The sequence below is a fragment of the Nipponia nippon genome, unplaced genomic scaffold (genome assembly GCF_047370975.1).
Source record: "Nipponia nippon isolate SJK-2023a ecotype South Korea unplaced genomic scaffold, ASM4737097v1 scaffold_3, whole genome shotgun sequence".
Lineage (NCBI taxonomy): Eukaryota > Metazoa > Chordata > Aves > Pelecaniformes > Threskiornithidae > Nipponia > Nipponia nippon.
Window position 1 is genome coordinate 116089840 of NW_028262347.1, and position 16884 is coordinate 116106723.

A 16884-nucleotide genomic window follows, 5' to 3' on the forward strand; every position below is an offset into this window, starting at 1 on the left:
AAAAGAAAGCACACCTATGTTTAATGCAATGAAGACTTAATGTGATACTATGAGATTGGAAGTACCTGCCAAGATAATGAAGAAAAAGGAGGACATCTGTTCTTGCCACCTATTTCCTTTTGAAATGAAACAACCCACATTGCCACCTGCTACATTCTACTAATTTTAACCAGCTGCATTTTCCAATTAGATCCCTGCAAAATACCCACAAAAGTTAACTATTCCTTGCATGACACCTCCAGCCTGTGTCTGCAAGCACCAGACATTTCAACCCCTCCCAGACACACACAACTGAACAAACAGGTATTGCAAGATGCATTCCCCATCTTCACTTGTATTATTTGAGCCTAAGCTTACCTACACATAAAGATCTTGTCTTCAAAACTCAATCCACTGATGTGCACTGAACAGGCTACCATTACTACATATCCCTCTCCAAAATACAGCTGGCTGTGCCCAAACTTGCCCTCCTTCCATCCACTCATATGTGACAGTTCTGGTGACAAACCAGAAGAAAGAGGTACCAATCCACAGTGTATGACAAGGCGGGGGGGGGGGGGGAATCCAGGTATGCTCCTCCACAGATGGATAGCAAAAGATCTGGGAGTACTTCTCCCCCAGCAGCTCCACAAGTCCCTTCTTGTCCATACTTAAATATCTGCCAAGCTTCCTGTTCAAGTCCAACAGCCATACCCACATGCATCCACTCCTTCATGCAACAGTTGTTCATAAGCATTGCTCAAGTATTTCCCTATTTGCTCAACTTTGCAAGGTTTGCTTGCTGAATAAGGTCTTCACCCAGGCAAAGACCATTACTCACAGTGGTGTTTGTTAGAAACCAAAACAACATGTTATTCATACCAGATTCTTCCATTCAGTCAGCCTCACCCCTCCAACACCTCATTTTTCCTATTTAGCCCCCCCTCCAACACCTTATTTTTCTTATTTAGCCCAGCACAGCATTTTCCTGAAATTGGCCATAAGGCTGACATTTTTTACAATTTACTGATTTACCTCTTTTCAAGGCCACTTGATACATATTAGATTAAAAGCAGCCCTACCACGTACACACAAATAATAGCCTTATTTCCCCTCACTCTCATTGTGTTGCCCTTCCTTCTCTTTGAGAAAGGCCCAATCCCCACTGGGTAACATGGTTCATTTATCACAGCCTGCAGAGCACCCTGTTACAGGACATGGCTATGTGTTGCAGCACCCCACAGGTTACAGAGGAGTACAAGTACATAATTAATTATCCCTAACATTTAACATATCACCTTTCATCTATTAATCACCTGAATAGTCAAACTGAATCAACTTGGAAGATGTCTATTACATTTCACTAAACTAGAACTTGGATATGAGTTTTAGCTCCTCATATTACACTATTAAACAAAATCCTCTAGCTACTACTATAACTAATAAGCTGATAAAACAAAGGGCTTATTTGGTTATGAATTAACAATTCACAAGTGTATTGACAAGAAATTAAAGTGTCATTTAGCATACAAGACCAAAAAAAACAATTAACAGCACAAAATACAAAATTCCTATCTCTATCATCCAAGAGACATTCTATCACTAATTAAGTAATTTGCACTAATTGAGTTCCACCTTCACTTTTTGAAAAGTGGTTTGATACATTCTTTGCTCTTCATGTCCTATAAATCTTGACCTGGTTTAAGTTTTACAACCACCACTCTGAAACTAGAATATATCTCAGTCTGCCAAGTTCAGCAGACAGCGTATAACAACTCAATTCGTTTGTCAGTCTCCAGCTTGGAGTTCATCTTGTATCTTCCAACATCTTATCCCTTCCAAGCAAAGGTTTCAAGTCACAACTGAAGTGCCAATCTAATAGTTAAAACAAGATATACTTAAGATGGAAGTAAAGCTTACATCCCTGAATAGCACTATTTCTGCAGCTCCCATCACAAACCCCAAGTAAAACAGATCTTTAGCACAAGTTTTGTAACTTTTTCCCCCCCCCATTCTGAGAGAGTAGAAGGATGTAGGACAACAAGAACTTCCTATGACATTCCTGGCACATGTTTTGCAGAGAAACAGTTTGATTCGTTGCTTTTATTAAAAGTCCTACCTAAGAGAATGTTTCCTTCCAGGAGCAGTGATGCACCATCCCAACAAGAGGATCTGAAAGAGCTAATACTGGATGGTAACCCACATTGTAGGAGATAATAGTTTTGGGTAAAGCTCATGAAGTTGCACTCGGCTAAGGCTCAGCACTACCACAATGAACCTTGGTATAAATACTCTTACTGGAATAAGTTTTTTCCAGGGGAAAGCCTGGGGGTCCCTTGACTCACTGCAGGTTTTAGTCACCATTTTGGAACTATGCAGAGAGGCAAGCAGTAATCTAACAAGAAAATGCTAGTATTAAGCAAACTATGAAAAGTACCTGGAGACAAGTAGATTTTAGTTACAGAATCTTTTCTACATTAAGAAACAAACAAAACACAATGCTTGAAGCCTGTGCCACATCTACCTTTCAGGCTTGCCTAGAGCTCTGTTAGAGGCACCAACACCTCCTGTGAGAGAGACTTAGCCTGCAGTACATGCAATCCAAAGCAAGCAGAGTTCCAAAACAGGTACTACAGCCTACCGATTAGAACAGCTTCTGTAGAAATAACTGTTTTAATGAAGGAGGATAAGAACTAGATCTCCTGTATTCAGCAGGCTAGGAAGCATACATGCACATATTGGATTTCACCAGTTACTCTTTTGACACTGGATAAAGAGCTCCCAAACCAACACTTCAAAGGGATTCCATAACAAGATCTAGCATCTAGTTTTCCTCAGGATTAATCACAAATTAGCTGTAGTTCACCACCATCACCTAACCAAAGCACCGTATTTATACCCATGCCATTCAGCAACACTTAGCAAACAGATTACATGTACCTCCAGAAATCAGCAGCTACTAAGAGTATTCAGACTTGTAACATATTTCAGTACCTAAACTCCAGCCATATAACAATTTTAGTCAACTCCTCCCTAGCAGGATCCTGTAAAACACTTACCTTCAACCAGACCTTGTCCAAAGAGCACCTTCTTCCCTCAAAGACTCCTAGGAAAATACAGCTGTTCTTCCACAACCCAAAACCTAGCTTCTTCCTTCAGAATTTATTTTCTTCAGGGTACTGGCTTATTAAGCCAGAAACTCAGCTTCACCTGGAGCAGGTGGGGGGATGTTTCATTTTGCAGGTGAGAGCAATGAGGTAATCTGGGAGACCAAGCCACATGAACAATGGGATATACATAATGTAACATTGGTAAAATATGAGTCTTTTTACAGAACTAAGGACAAAGTGCATTAGAAGGTGACCCTAGGAGAAAAGGACTGGGTCGGTCAGTGTTAATACTTGTAGCACTTAAGATGTATGAATTAGATATGGATATGCCCTGTGCAAGAGGTATAGAATTAAATGAAGGATAGGATTGGACTAAAGGGAAAGAAGTTCCCAGACCAGCTGATCTCTCAAAAACTGACACAAGAAAGCTTTGTATTTTCTTCCCCTGCAGTAAAGATGTTCTTTAGACAAAGTTCGCAGCTAAATCAGAGCAATGTGACGATACTGGCTGATCAGCTGGAATTTATGGGCACAGTAAGGATAGCTGGGTTACAGAGGTCAGGTAAAGTGATCTGATGATACTTTTGTCCTTAAGGCCCAAGCACGAGAGAGAGGAGACAAGCAGCGCGTGGACTGTGATTCACCTGTGTAAATTCTTATTCTCCAGGTTTACGTCCAAGAGTTAGCTATTCATAGTTAACTACATGCTTTCTTTCTGGGTGCCATGAATGCCTTTTGTAGAAGAAATACTTTGGGTGTCCTTCTGAGTCCACTACAGACAACACAAGCATTTCCACAGACTTTCCTGGGTCTTAGTCCTAAATACGCCATGAGGATTTCTGAGCTGTCTTTTACTTTACCTCTCCTGGGAACCCAAACCCGCTTGAAAATGATTCAGTTTTTCTAGGACCCTGTAACCTCTGTGAACTCCTGCCCCATCTGCTGCCAGTGGAATCTCAGATTAAGGCTCAAGTTCTCCACCTGTGAAAGTGCCAGCATTTTTTTTTCCTTAGTATCCACCAAGATGCTTTCTTTCTTACTTAAGAGTTTGCCTACATGGTAAAGAATAGCTCAAGCATTTCCATATCAGACTGAACTTGGTTTTGATTAGGACTGATCTCCATGTATTACGCACAGATCTTGCCGTAGCAATAGAGCCCTAAAGCCCCCCAAAATATCATTGCCAACCTTTTCTCCTCTAGGCTCAACCCACCCAACTCTCTTTTTCATTTAACTTCCCCTTTAAGTTTTCCCTGTGCTTACAGAGAAGCTTTCCCCTATCTCTTTCTCTCAGCTTCATTTGCCTTTTTCTTGTGATTATCTAACAGAGTAGTTAAATGTTTCATCTTTGTCTCTGAGCCAGAATTAATTGTTTTATGTTTCACACAGAGTATTTTCTTTGATTAATTAAAACACACACACAGGAAGCTATACAGTAATTCTATTGCTATTTTCTACTAAATAGTATTTTGTGTTCTGGATATTATCTGGCAAATAGGCAGTTCACTTGAGAACTACAAAACAGAATTGAAAATTAATATAAACTAGTTAATACTGTAGCAAAACTAACTCCAGTGCCATCAGTTATAAGGGAAGTCATGACACACTATACATTACTCAAGGAATTTGGACTTTTTTGTCTTTTATTACTGCTGCAGAATTTAAATATGGTGCATTGTTTTGATGACATAATAGAAATGCATCAGGTTGCCTATACCTTGCCTGAGTTGGTGTAGGTAATTTAACATTCAATGGATAAATTTAAATCCTGTAGGCATTGTTATTCCAGGTGCAGCAGGTCAAACCCTAAATAACAGACCTCAGCATAACTGAGCCTTGCAGCATTTGAAATACAGCTGAAGACTCAAATCTTCCAGGCTGAATCTGTTTCTAGGAAAGACTTATCGCAGAGCATAGGATATCATATTTCACACATTGGTGATTATGATCACTTTGTCCCATGTGGTCAAACAAATGGTTTTTTCCTGTTGAATCTAGATAGGCCCCACACTCATCACCTTTAAACTTGACTACTGCGATGCCCTCAGCTGTGAATGCCACAGCTTGCAGCAGGCATTTTAGGCATGCCAGTGCAATGAAAACAAACTCCAGTAGCAGCTTGTGCTTCCTTTCCTAAGCTTCCTTGCCTTGGGAAGGGACTAATTTCAAAAAGTGTATTATTCATCCTCTGCATAGTCTTGACCACCCAGGGTCTGCATGGAGCATCCCCTGCCCCATGGCTTCACAGACCAGCTTTCTGGAACCAGCCTTCCTCCAGAGCTGTTTGTTCTGATCACTGCCAGTCTTCCAAGCCTTGAAACTCACCTCTGGATAAAGAAAACTGAAGAATTTATACAACAAAACTAGTCACAAGAGCCTGTTTTTGTCTGTAAGGTCCATGCATCTTTCAAACTCCAAGTTTGGCTCCCAGAAAGGAAGCAAAAGCAACTCTTAAGCCAAGATCAGTGTGAGCCAGAGGCCCAGAACCAAAAGGTGTATGGCTGTGCAAACTCAGATTGCATGCACAGATACAGAGCTAATTTATTCTGAAAGTACTAAACAGGCCTATGTTAAATTCATTGCACCTGGAGTTTCAGGCCTAAATCATGAAAGTTAAGGTCTTTTCTGTTTGTTTAATCTTTCAGTGGCACTGTCCACTGCTGCTATTAAAACAACACTAGGATCGATTTGATGCTTTAAATATCATGGACAAATCTTCAGTCACTATTCTTGTCCACCCTATTTTCTAAATGGTATCTATCTAAAACAATTTCCTTTTTGTTTTCCCAGTAAAGTGTGAAATTGGTTTCAAAAGTAATTAGCACATTGTGCGGCAAGTAGGAATTAGTATAGCAACTGACACCACAAAAACCCTAGCAGTCCACAAGACAATGGATTTTGCAACAAATTGCCTAAATCTTCATAAGGTCTTGAGCCCAAAGAGGCAGAGAAAATTACCACAGAAATTTAGTGTGAGCTCCCATTAAAGTATTAAGTCATATGTGGGAATCTACTGTTATTAAATTAAAAAATTCTCTTTCATTTCTATAAAATGATAATAAATAGCCTGTGGTGACAAAGATACACAGTCTAACTCTCCTTTACCTATAATTTTGCCCTTCTTGGAAATAAGAGAAAGCTCAGAGATGCTTCTAACAGCTGCAGGCAGGCAACAAGCAAACTTGTGTTTCTCCACCCTGCTAACACAGGGGCCATCAGCTGGGTTTGGGTCGAAGGGAAGCTCTCCAACATGTCAGGAAAGCTGTGCAAGCGACTGGCTGGCGTTAGGCAAGCATGCTTGTTGTCAGATGTGTTTCAGCATTAATTATACCATGGAAGAAAAAGCTGCATTTTTGATGTGTGGTGTTTCACTAACAATTAAATGAAGTTTTAGTGTGAAAAAAAACCAACAAAAAAACCAACAATACATTTCCCTTCCTCTCATTCTTCTTAAAATTATTTCATTTTGTCCCAGCTTCTAGAAGCACTGCCATTTTTTTCCTGTGGAAGTGTCACTTTTTAATTTATTTGCTGATCTTCTGAAGTTTCCAAGTAAAATGCTTATTTGGCTATTTCCTTCTCTTTCCTTTAAACTTAAGATATTTTTAAAACTTCCTATTCTTTCCAGATCCTACAGGTGTCTTCAATAAGGAAGTATATGCTTGGCCTTCCAGTCACTGCAACTGAGGAGAGCTCCATTGACACAAATTAGCTCCCCAGTGCCCAGCTGAAAATTCAAATACTACCAAACATTTGGTAAAATCCCATCCAGTAGTGGCTTCATCAAAGCACTCACCATTCATCTCGAAGGGAGAACATGAACGACCTAGTCTGGCCAGTTTCTTGCTGCAGGGTGTCAGGATCTGCCCCGAGGGGTGCAAGAGGTGGCCAGGTGGGCAGAAGCTCCCCTCCACCCAACCCCTGTGCAGCTACAGCTTTGTTTCCCACGTAGGTCTTTTCCATCACCTGAGTCTCTGCTGCCAACTGGCTAAAACTGTTCAGCAACTGATTTATTTCCCCAGAGCTCGGAAACTTTGAGAATATCTCTTTCTATCCCCTGCTTAAATCTGGTCTGCACCTGAGCCACTGTTTCCATCCCAAGTGATCTTACTGTCTGTCCATAATGAACCCATAGTGACCTCTGAGTGTTGGCCATGGCCTTTCCTGCCACAGCACTTAGGAGCATCTGGTCCACCACATTTTAGCCTCAAAAGAGAAAAACAGACAGGAGCAGGCAACCATCCAAGAAAGCACTGGAGGTATAGTTTAGTGGACTTTTCTTACATCCGGGATATGGTAGCAGTGGCCATTTCAGAAAGACAGGACTGGAGACAAGCCTATGAGATATTCCCAAGGGGTCCATCCAGGAGGCAGGGTTACAGGCAGGCACATCTACAGACAAGGACTGACAGCCCCCGGCTGAGCTGAAACGGGTCTCAGGGGCCATGGGCACGGGTGGGGGAGGCCCCGGGGGCAGGCTGGGCAGGGACACACGAAGGGCCATTTGTGCCCTCAGGGGCCTGACAGCGTGACCCCTCCCTTCATTTGAAAGATGGCATTTGCAAATGTCACTGTCAATATAAAAACCAATAACAAATTACCTTCAATTTTATGATCTCAACAGTTTTCTGAGGTCCCCCTCAACTACTGAACACTTGCTGGGATTAAATTTTTTTCAGACTTTGTTTTTTCATATATATTGGTAGACAATTATCTTCAGTACCAGATTAGATGATCCAGCTAATAGCTCACAAAAGTAGGGAATCTTCCTTGCTCATCATTGCTACTTCCAGAAAATCCAGATTGCATGAGTTTCCTTTGTGCTTTCTTGTTAGTCCTGTGTCCTGTTTGTGGAGGTGATTTTTGTATCGCCTCTGGGCCCTGTGTTGCAGTTGACAGCTGTAAGGTGGGGTGAAGAACACATATGTGCAAAAGGTGCTAGCAGAAGCTAAGGGATGAAAGTTTTAAATCACTTGCCTATGACAAGCAGAAGGACTCTGGGGTTAAGGTTTACTGACTCTCCAACACAGCAATTTATTGCTTTTGGCCATTCTCTCTCTCTGCTTGCTTCCACCAGGTAAAGTGCTGCTGGAAATGAAGCAAATGACAGCACAAGCTCACATACACGGTTTATTACTGATGGACCCAAGGCACCACCAGAACCTTCAGATGTTTATCCTAATGATTCAAGGAGCATGGCTGTTCAAACCTCAGATTTTATTTCAGCGTATGCTAAAGATGAGGACGAGCCAGGTCAGCAACACTTGCCATTGAGCTGCCAGGTCAGTCATAAGAGATTTCACAGGAATCTACTAGGACCATGTTACTTTTGTCAGTCCCATTGCAGATGCAGAAAGATGACTCCTACATAGTGCAGGTCTTTCTGAAGTGCTGTAAAGCCTTGCACACCAAAGAGACTCACTGCGGGGTCCTGCATTACAGCTCTGCACAAATAAGTCTGAAGCCCATCACTCTGCCCAGCGGTACTATGCCTCCCCTCCACCACTGTGGCCCTTCACCGGGGTAATCTTGCTTCTGCACTCAGGGATAGAGCACTTTATTGGTGCCAGCAATCACAAGAGCCTTGCTAGAGGACACAGCTTTCACATGATTCAATTAGGTGGTTTTTCACATTCTATAGAAAAGCAAACTTGAGATGTGGTTTGAAGCATTTGTTAACTGTAGCAGATAGGTATTGTAAAGTCCCGGTGGCAGTAACCTCACCTCCTGCCCTCTTCCTTGTCCAGGTGACAAGAAATCTGTTCCCATGTCTTTCCTCTCTCGGGGTCATTTCAGTCAGTGCTTTCAGATTATTCCCTACATGAACAATGCTAAAAGAAAAAATATAACCCCCCTTTCTTCATAGAACACCTAAACAGGGATTTATTATGGAACAGATAATAATATTCTTGCATGTCTTTCTGCCACGCAAGCTCTTTCACAGGAAAAAGCGTTCAAGGTACCTCCAATGTCCTGGATGGTTTGCAGAGTTCTCTGCATGGACAGTTACAGTCATTGAGCATGTCAGTTCAGTGGCCAAGCCAGGAAGGTAACCCAAGTGCCTAACTCCTGAACAAGTGAGGAGAAAAAATCTTTTAGGCATTTGGGACAGTAGTACGGTCAATAGGAGCGATGCACTCACAGCGTGCCATCTGACAGCACTGTGGCCTGGCACCAGGCAGAGATCTGACCCTGCGACTCTGGCTCGTGGTCTGCTGTTAGGAAGCAGTGCAGGGACTTCTGCAGCCTATGAGACCGATGAAACACTCATCGGGTGTTCTTGAGGGGAGGCTAGAGGGGAATAAAATGATGAGAGAACAGCATATTTCTGAATTCAAACTTTGATCTTTGAAAGAAGGCCTAATTCCTTCCTAAATCTGGCAGCAGATAATAATGCTTTATGAAAGCAAAAGTGTAACATCACCCAGGTTTACGGGGTCACGGCACAGCCTGCCGAAGGGGGATTAGGAGGGACTGTTTGTTCCTGCACACACAAAGCTATCACACACAGGGCACATCCACGCTGCCCAAATCTCATCTTTGAGTGAGAGCTGATACCTATTATGCTTCCTTTGACTGACTCAGTCTCACTTCCTATCGTTACTTAAATCCTTCTCTGTTGCAGACGTGAAGGATAACATTGGCATGTGCTTAAAAATATTCCTGCAGCAATCTGGGACAGTGTGTGATCCTCTCCCCCCTCAGAGGCAGTCTGTGAGAAGATTTGACTATCAGAAACAATAAACTTCACCTGATCTATACAGACTACCAAAAAGCCTATTCCATGCTAAATCTCTCTTTCACGTACGCTGATGGGTACCCTGGTACCTAATCCAAAGGATCAGCTGCAGAGCAGGAATAGCAGTAAAAAGAGAAGAGGGGGAGATACAGTAGTACAATAGGTAAAATATCAAGTGGCACATGGAAAGGGAAATAGAGCTCTCCTGCATACACCCTATGGAAAGGAAGGAGGTAATCTAGTTAAAGTGAATCGAGAGCCCATTGCAAGCTGCTCGGAGGAAATGCATGTCAGTTTGTCCGGGGGAGAAGGGATTCATGCAAACGCTAATGAGCCTTTGAAACTCATTGCATCGTCTGATGCCACAGCACTGAGGGATACAGAAGATCACACAATAAAAGCTATCCTGCATTTCAGCCTGTGTTCTCAGCTATGAACTTGGAGATCTGGGAATAAAATTCCCTTTTGGGCAAGTTATTTAACTGTGGGGTTTCTTGGACTTGTGCCTTAGCACATGCCCCTGGCAGCTGTCAGAGGCAGGGTGACACAGACCAGGTTTTCTTCCAGCAGAACAAATCCTGCATTTCTGTACTTCACAGAAACTAAAGAGATGTGTTAAGAGTTGTTTATTAACTGTACGATAGCACAGATAATTCGCTTTCTTTCAGGTCTTCTGAGCAAATGTAAATCCTGTGTTCTTGCCCTTCTTCTGGAAACCCGATTTCCTCAGCCGCTGTACTCTGCAGAATTAAAATCCTTCCCGGGGAGATTTTGTAGGTACAGTAACACTGTTTAAAGATCGCTGTTAGCTAGCTCATGTTATTCAAAATTCTTCTGGAAATATTTAAAACAAGCGGACTAGAGAGGCTGAAGTGAGGGAAACGTGAGAGTTGCGCAAGTATACAAGTATGCAATAACCTTTCTGAGAGTGCTAAGAGTCTGTTGATTATCTGAGTCAAGAATCAATTTCTAAAGCAGCAGAAACAGCAAGATTTCTTTTTAATTTGTGATAAGCAGAAATAAAGCTATAAAGAAACTCTGATAACAAATTTATAATGTGCTCTATAAGAAATTCACTAATAAAAGTGTATTAAAAACATATTTAGTAAAGTTTTGTCATGGAGATTCAACAGACTGCATCCAAGAGCTGGAGCAGACCCTAACATATTTTTATGAATTCATAAAATGTTTTACAGGATCTCATGAGCAAGACCCTAGATACCAAATTTGAAGCTTGAAGCAAATTTTTTTACAGTTCATATATAAAAACAAAACCAGAGGTTTTTAATGGCAATGCTGACACATATTGTTAACTATAAGGGGAGCTGGTAACGTTAAAAACAAAAAGGGGGAAAAAATGAAGAGAAATAATTTGCTGGGTACTGTGAGTAAGTATATGTTTTCTGTTATTTTACCTGGAAGCAAAACCATTAATTGAAACAAAGACAAATGGTGAAATCACTGCTGCAATTGTCCTTCACATCACTGGAAACTAATAGTGCTCTTCAAAACCTCCTTTGGATGAGGACAAAGTTATAACCTAACTGAGCCGCTCCCAGCACTGTGTTTTACCCTGAGTGTCATTTGTTTCTTTGGAATATACTGTCATACGTCTTTTTTTCCTGACTGGAAAGGCAAGAGATTGGTGTTTATTTGATGCTAATTATGTAGCATTGCTATACACAAAAAAAGCAACAAGAAACCTTGCACAGAGAAAGCACAGATGAGCACAGAGAAATCTACCTAATAATTAACTTCATTTTCACTTACTTAGTCAAGTATTGTTAGTTTTCCTGTACAAATATTGTCTGTAGGAAAAGAACTGCTGTAAAATGAAATGCATTAAAACAGTGTCAATCCCCTTATTTCACAGAGCCAATCACTGATTGGGTTATCATGCCAAGAATGCAGAGAATTCACTGAACTGGGACAATTTAAATAAAAATAAATTCACTTTCACCTCCTTCCTCCTTCATCAGTCTTCATGTAGTGTGCCTTGCATGAGCTAATAACAGATTCCTTGCAGCTGTGCTGTAACTGATTGCTGTAACTTTGCATATTTTACTGATGTATATTAAGAGGTAGTGCTGAGATTCTCAGGATTAACAGATCTATGCTTTGAATTACCTTTCATTTCCATTCAAAGTCCATGCAATTCTTTACAATGGCTCTTCAAAAGAAGTTCTGCAGGAAACAAAGCCAGAAAATTCACAGTAGATTAAAACTCAGCAGGGGTGAATTCATATGTGGTGAAGAAAGGAATTAAAATAAGAAAACCGGTTCCACTTCTACATTTTCAAAAATGCAGAACAATCACGACCTTACAATGATCATAATTTTTACAGCAACACAAACCTTATTGTCTCAAAGGCTGTTCATGTCTGTTAATTTGTCTAAGTATTGCCTAGAGAACTAAAAAACATAGATTCCACAGGTCTGCTCCAGTTCCCAATGGGAACAAAATAATGGAATAATTTAGGTTGGGAAGGACCTCTGGAAGCCAGGTGGTAGAACACCACCCCACCCTGCCTTGAAGTAGGGCCAGCTTAGGACAGGTTGTTCAGCACCTTTTCTGGTCTAGTGTTTGACACCTCCAAGGACAGAGATTCAACAGCTTCTCTGAGCCCTTGCGCCAGGGTTTCACTGCCCTCACTGTGGAGTTTTTTCCTGGTATCTCATAGGAATGTCCCTTGTGTGACATCCCTTGTGCAGTGTTGGTGCGTGAGCAGCTTGATGCCCACCAGGCCATGCAGGTCCTTTTCCAAAACTAATTTCTGTATAAAAGGTCACTTAGTGGCACTGAGAAATAAATAACATTTCTAGCATGTCTTCTGTACTCACTGAAATCTTATAACATTCCAAGATTGCCTGGGTGTATCTGGTATGCCACAAAAAAATCACTGAATTTTCAAACACAAATCATTTCTTGCACTGTACGTTAAAGTTATCCTGGTCTGCAGTTGTCTTATTAGAAATCATTGATCCAGAGTGGCTTTAGAAGACACATCTGGAGAAGTCTAGCTGGAGAAACAATTAATCCAGTGCCTTTCTCAGGAATTTGAAAAAGAAAATGAGAATAATTTCAGTAAGAGATGAGAAATTTGAGTAAATAGCTGATGCCTCTCTGCATTTATTAAGTGCCAGTCTCTACCTTGAGTTCAACTTTTTAATGAACTGGAGTCCAAACCCAAATTCTTCAGCTGGGTGGGGTATGTAATTTATCTAGCACCTGATATGTAATTGGCAGGCAATTCGCTCTTAGCTGGTCTCTTTGGGTGAGCCTCTGTGATCCTAATGACTGGGAATAATCTTGGAATTCCTTCCCAAACAAGCATCATCCCCTGTGCACCGATACTACTTTGACAGCCCTTTAAATCACTCTGTTCTGCTGTCTAATGAGGTTTCCACATTGTGCCTGGCTTCACCGTCCTGCTCCCAGCCCCACCCTGCTCCATGCATTCATCCAAGGGACCTCTCCCTTAACTGCTGTGCTCCTGCAGCACCTCCATCCTTCTGGTCCAGCCCTCTCTTCCAGCAGTTCCTGGTGTCAGCATCTTTCAGCCATCAATAATGTCTTAGAACTGGGAGAGAGGGTGAGGATTTTATAAGCATTTTCCCTTTAGGTTGCTTCCTTTCTGAAACCCTAATCTTAGATAAAGTTTCCCCAGGGAGACAAGATTTTCCCAAGAAGCAAAAGGAGAGACAGAAGGAGGGTGTGGGAAAAGAGGTCCTTATGTAGCCCTTCATGATCCAATGCTACTTTTTTGCAAGGCTGAAAGGATACAGTCCAGTCACTCACATTTTTCTCCTGCCCAGAAGTTTCAAGGGGGTGTTATGTTCTTATTCACTGAGCTGGTGTCATTTAATGCTGTCTCAAATTGTTAAGCAGCTTCTGGATCCTCTCTTCTGTTGGATGAGGCAATTCTGTCTTTACGTAATTCAGAGGAGCCACATGAGAGTTAATTAATATTTATAAAGCATTCAGGATGCTCAGTTGAAAAGGGTGATGATATAAAAGCTCTACAAAAACACTCACAGTTTTTCAAATTCTCTGATGTTGCAGGTCAAGTTAAAGACTCATTTTTCCCCTTCATTTTCCTACAGCAATTCTGTCCCCTATGGGTTGCGTGGAAACAGTCAATGCCCAGAAGCCAGTAACAAGGGAATTTAAAAAGAGAGGATAACCTATTTATTTATACTTGTAAAGGATGGCATCCTATGAACAGCAAAACCAATGAAACCTTATTTCCTGTGAATTTGTGTCCTGTCTCCTCTAACCACCACCTCGGCATATGTCTTCCCACAGCCCTTCCATCTCCCTTGGGCACAGGACGGTACAAGCGGTAGCTGGTGTGAAACTGCCGAGGGGCCGGTCAGCCAGTGCTCGCTGTTCAGCCATGCCACTGCTGCATCTTGAACAGCAAACGAGTTGAACGGTGTAGTGATGACATTATAGCTTGTTATTACATCTGCAATTACTCTGACTTGTGCAAGTTGCTTGAAATTGTCTGGAAAAGAAGACAGACATCCCAGCTGTCTGAAGAACCTAATTTCTTAAAATTGCCAAGCACAACCCCAAGCTGAGTAGAGCAGAGCAGATCGGACTTAGGCTCTGGAGGCCTCTCGATGATATCTAGTTTCTACCTATGCCTCACTTTTGCAAACAGCACTATTGGTGCCAGCAAAGAAATAAAAAACTGCTTAACTGAGGCTGGAGCAGAGTGGAAACCATCCACCCTGCTGCAGGGCAGTACCAGAGAGATGCAATAGGGATCACAGTGACAACAGCAAAGGCACCGGACTGGAAGGGATGTGTTACAGCTGGCAAACAAAAGCGCCAGTTACAGGAACATCATAGCCCATAGGGAAACGTGTGTTTATTTTTTCAGGTCTCATCTACCACGCAGAGGAAAATTATAGAGAAAGAGAGTGTTTGTGTGTGTTTGTATCTCCACTCAACCATGCCAGAAAAGGGAAATCATCCAGAGCAGAGATTTGTCTAATGTGGAATGATTTAATGGCATATGGCGTAATTCAGTGAGCAAACTGAGGCCACCTCCTCGTGCAGCAGCCCAGCGGTGCGGCACTGCCGCCCCCCGCCCCACAGCAGGGCTCCTCAGGGATCTGGCTGCCTCTCCCCAGGAGCCGCCTGCTGCTTGATCCAAACGCTGCTCCCACCCCTCGTGGGGAGCTGGGGGCCAGTGAAGCAGCTGCTCCTAAGACAGAGAGTTAGAAGTTGTTTTATTTCTTAACATGCAATCCCTACAACTGCTTCCCAGAGACATTCGAATGATCACGCCTCATCTCGAGTACTGTGTGCAGTTCTGGGCGCCGCAGAACAAAAAGGGTACAAAGCTACTAGAGTGTCCAGAGGAGAGCCACAAAGATGGTGAAGGGTTTAGACGGGAAGCTGTACGAGGAGCGGCTGAAGTCACTTGGTCTGTTCAGCCTGGAGAAGAGGAGACTGAGGGGAGACCGCATCGTGGTCTACAGCTTCCTCACAAGGGAAGGAGAAGGGGCAGGCACTGATCTCTTCTCCCTGACCACCAATGATAGGACCCGAGCAAATGGCAGGAAGATATGCCAGGGGAGGTTTAGGTTGGACATTAGGAAAAGGTTCTTCACCCAGAGGGTGGTGGAGCACTGGAACAGGCTCCCCCGGGAGGCAATCACGGCACCAAGCCTGACAACATTCGAGAAGCATTTGGACAACACCCTCAGACATATGGTATGAATTTTGGGGTTGTCCTATGCAGGGACAGGAGTTGGACTCGATGATCCTTGTGGGTCCCTTCCAACTCAGGACGGTGCCTCATCACGTGCTCTGATCGAAGCGCTCTCACTCATGGGCCCATCTTGCCTTCTCTTCCCTCCCCTGGTGCTAGCTCCAGTGTATTTCTGGTCCAGTGCTGGGCTATTTGAGCACTTGAAGCTGGCAGAGAAGTCTCCGCTGTTTTGTTTTGCTGGGTTTGTTTCCACACACTGTCAAGTCCATCCTTTTGCCCTCTTCTGTGTGCCTCCCCAGAATGCTCTTTTCCTGCGCTGCCTCCAAAAGCAGGCTGACTGTCATGTGAGAGCCCTGCCTGCCCCGCCACCAGTATCGCCCTGCTCTTGGTAACTGGTCTCACCAGCCAGTGCTGTCTGCTGCTGGTGGCTCTGCTCAGCATCTCCTGCCAGGCTACAAGGTGCTGCAGCTGATATTCATCATGGCATGCATGATATTTATGTCCCTCTTTTCACTGTTGGGACGCATTCAACCCCCTGAGAAGCTTCAGAGCCATGAAAAGCTGAACACCCAAATTGCCTGTTGTGCGAAATGCCCTGTCGTGTTACAGAGCAAGCACCTCCAGCAGGAGCAGCAGGGAGACTTGGTGCACAGACCGAGCGGGCAGGTGCTTGGGGATGGGGGAAGAACGGCCGTTTGTCCAAGCTGGTGCTAGCAGCAGCATCGGCTGCACCGCTGCCGGCTGGCAGGTGAGCAGAGGGAGCTGCTATCCTGAACGCTTGAAAAGCCGCTGGATCTGAGAATAATTGAGTGAGAGGAAAAGGAATGTAGGAAAGCAAAAGGGAAATGTTTGCTGCCACAAGATAAGCCTGAAGTGAATCATTCAGGGACGGATTAGCTGATACAAGGGCAGTTGTGAGTTTTACAGCTGCTCTCCAGTGGCTGTGTTAGTATCTATAAATCTGCCGCAGGCTGGATTAGCTAATATTTCAGATGTGGAAGAAATCCTTTTAGAGTTTTACTTGTGCCAGAGTCACCACTTCTCTCACAAGCAGTGTAAGACAGAGGAATTGATTCCTTGTTATTTTGACTAAAGGAATCAAATTCTGATCCCAAACAGTTTAGTGGCAGAATAATAAAAATAGTTTGCTACTAAAACCATCAGCAGGCCAGGCTGCAGAGGACAGGCAGAGGGAATTAAATGCAGCCTCTTCCAGCTCAGAGCATGCCTTTGGGTTTATGATTTCTAGTTTTCACCACCATGCTCCTCATTTTTAAACCGTCTCTAAGGCAGTTGCTCTTTTCTCAGAACTAGGCCCAGGTGTGAGCTC

The 16884-nt window shown here is 43.0% G+C and overlaps 1 long non-coding RNA gene across 2 annotated transcripts in view; it reads right to left on the reverse strand.

Annotated features, from left to right (window-relative positions):
* The window catches only part of LOC148054859 (uncharacterized), a 162753-nt gene extending 159644 nt beyond the window's left edge, over nt 1-3109 (reverse strand). For both annotated transcript variants that reach the window (XR_015706684.1, XR_015706683.1), the window contains exon 1: nt 3039-3109. This is a non-coding gene — a long non-coding RNA (uncharacterized LOC148054859). The remainder of the gene's footprint in view (nt 1-3038) is intronic.
* Nucleotides 3110-16884: the final 13775 nt, after the last annotated feature.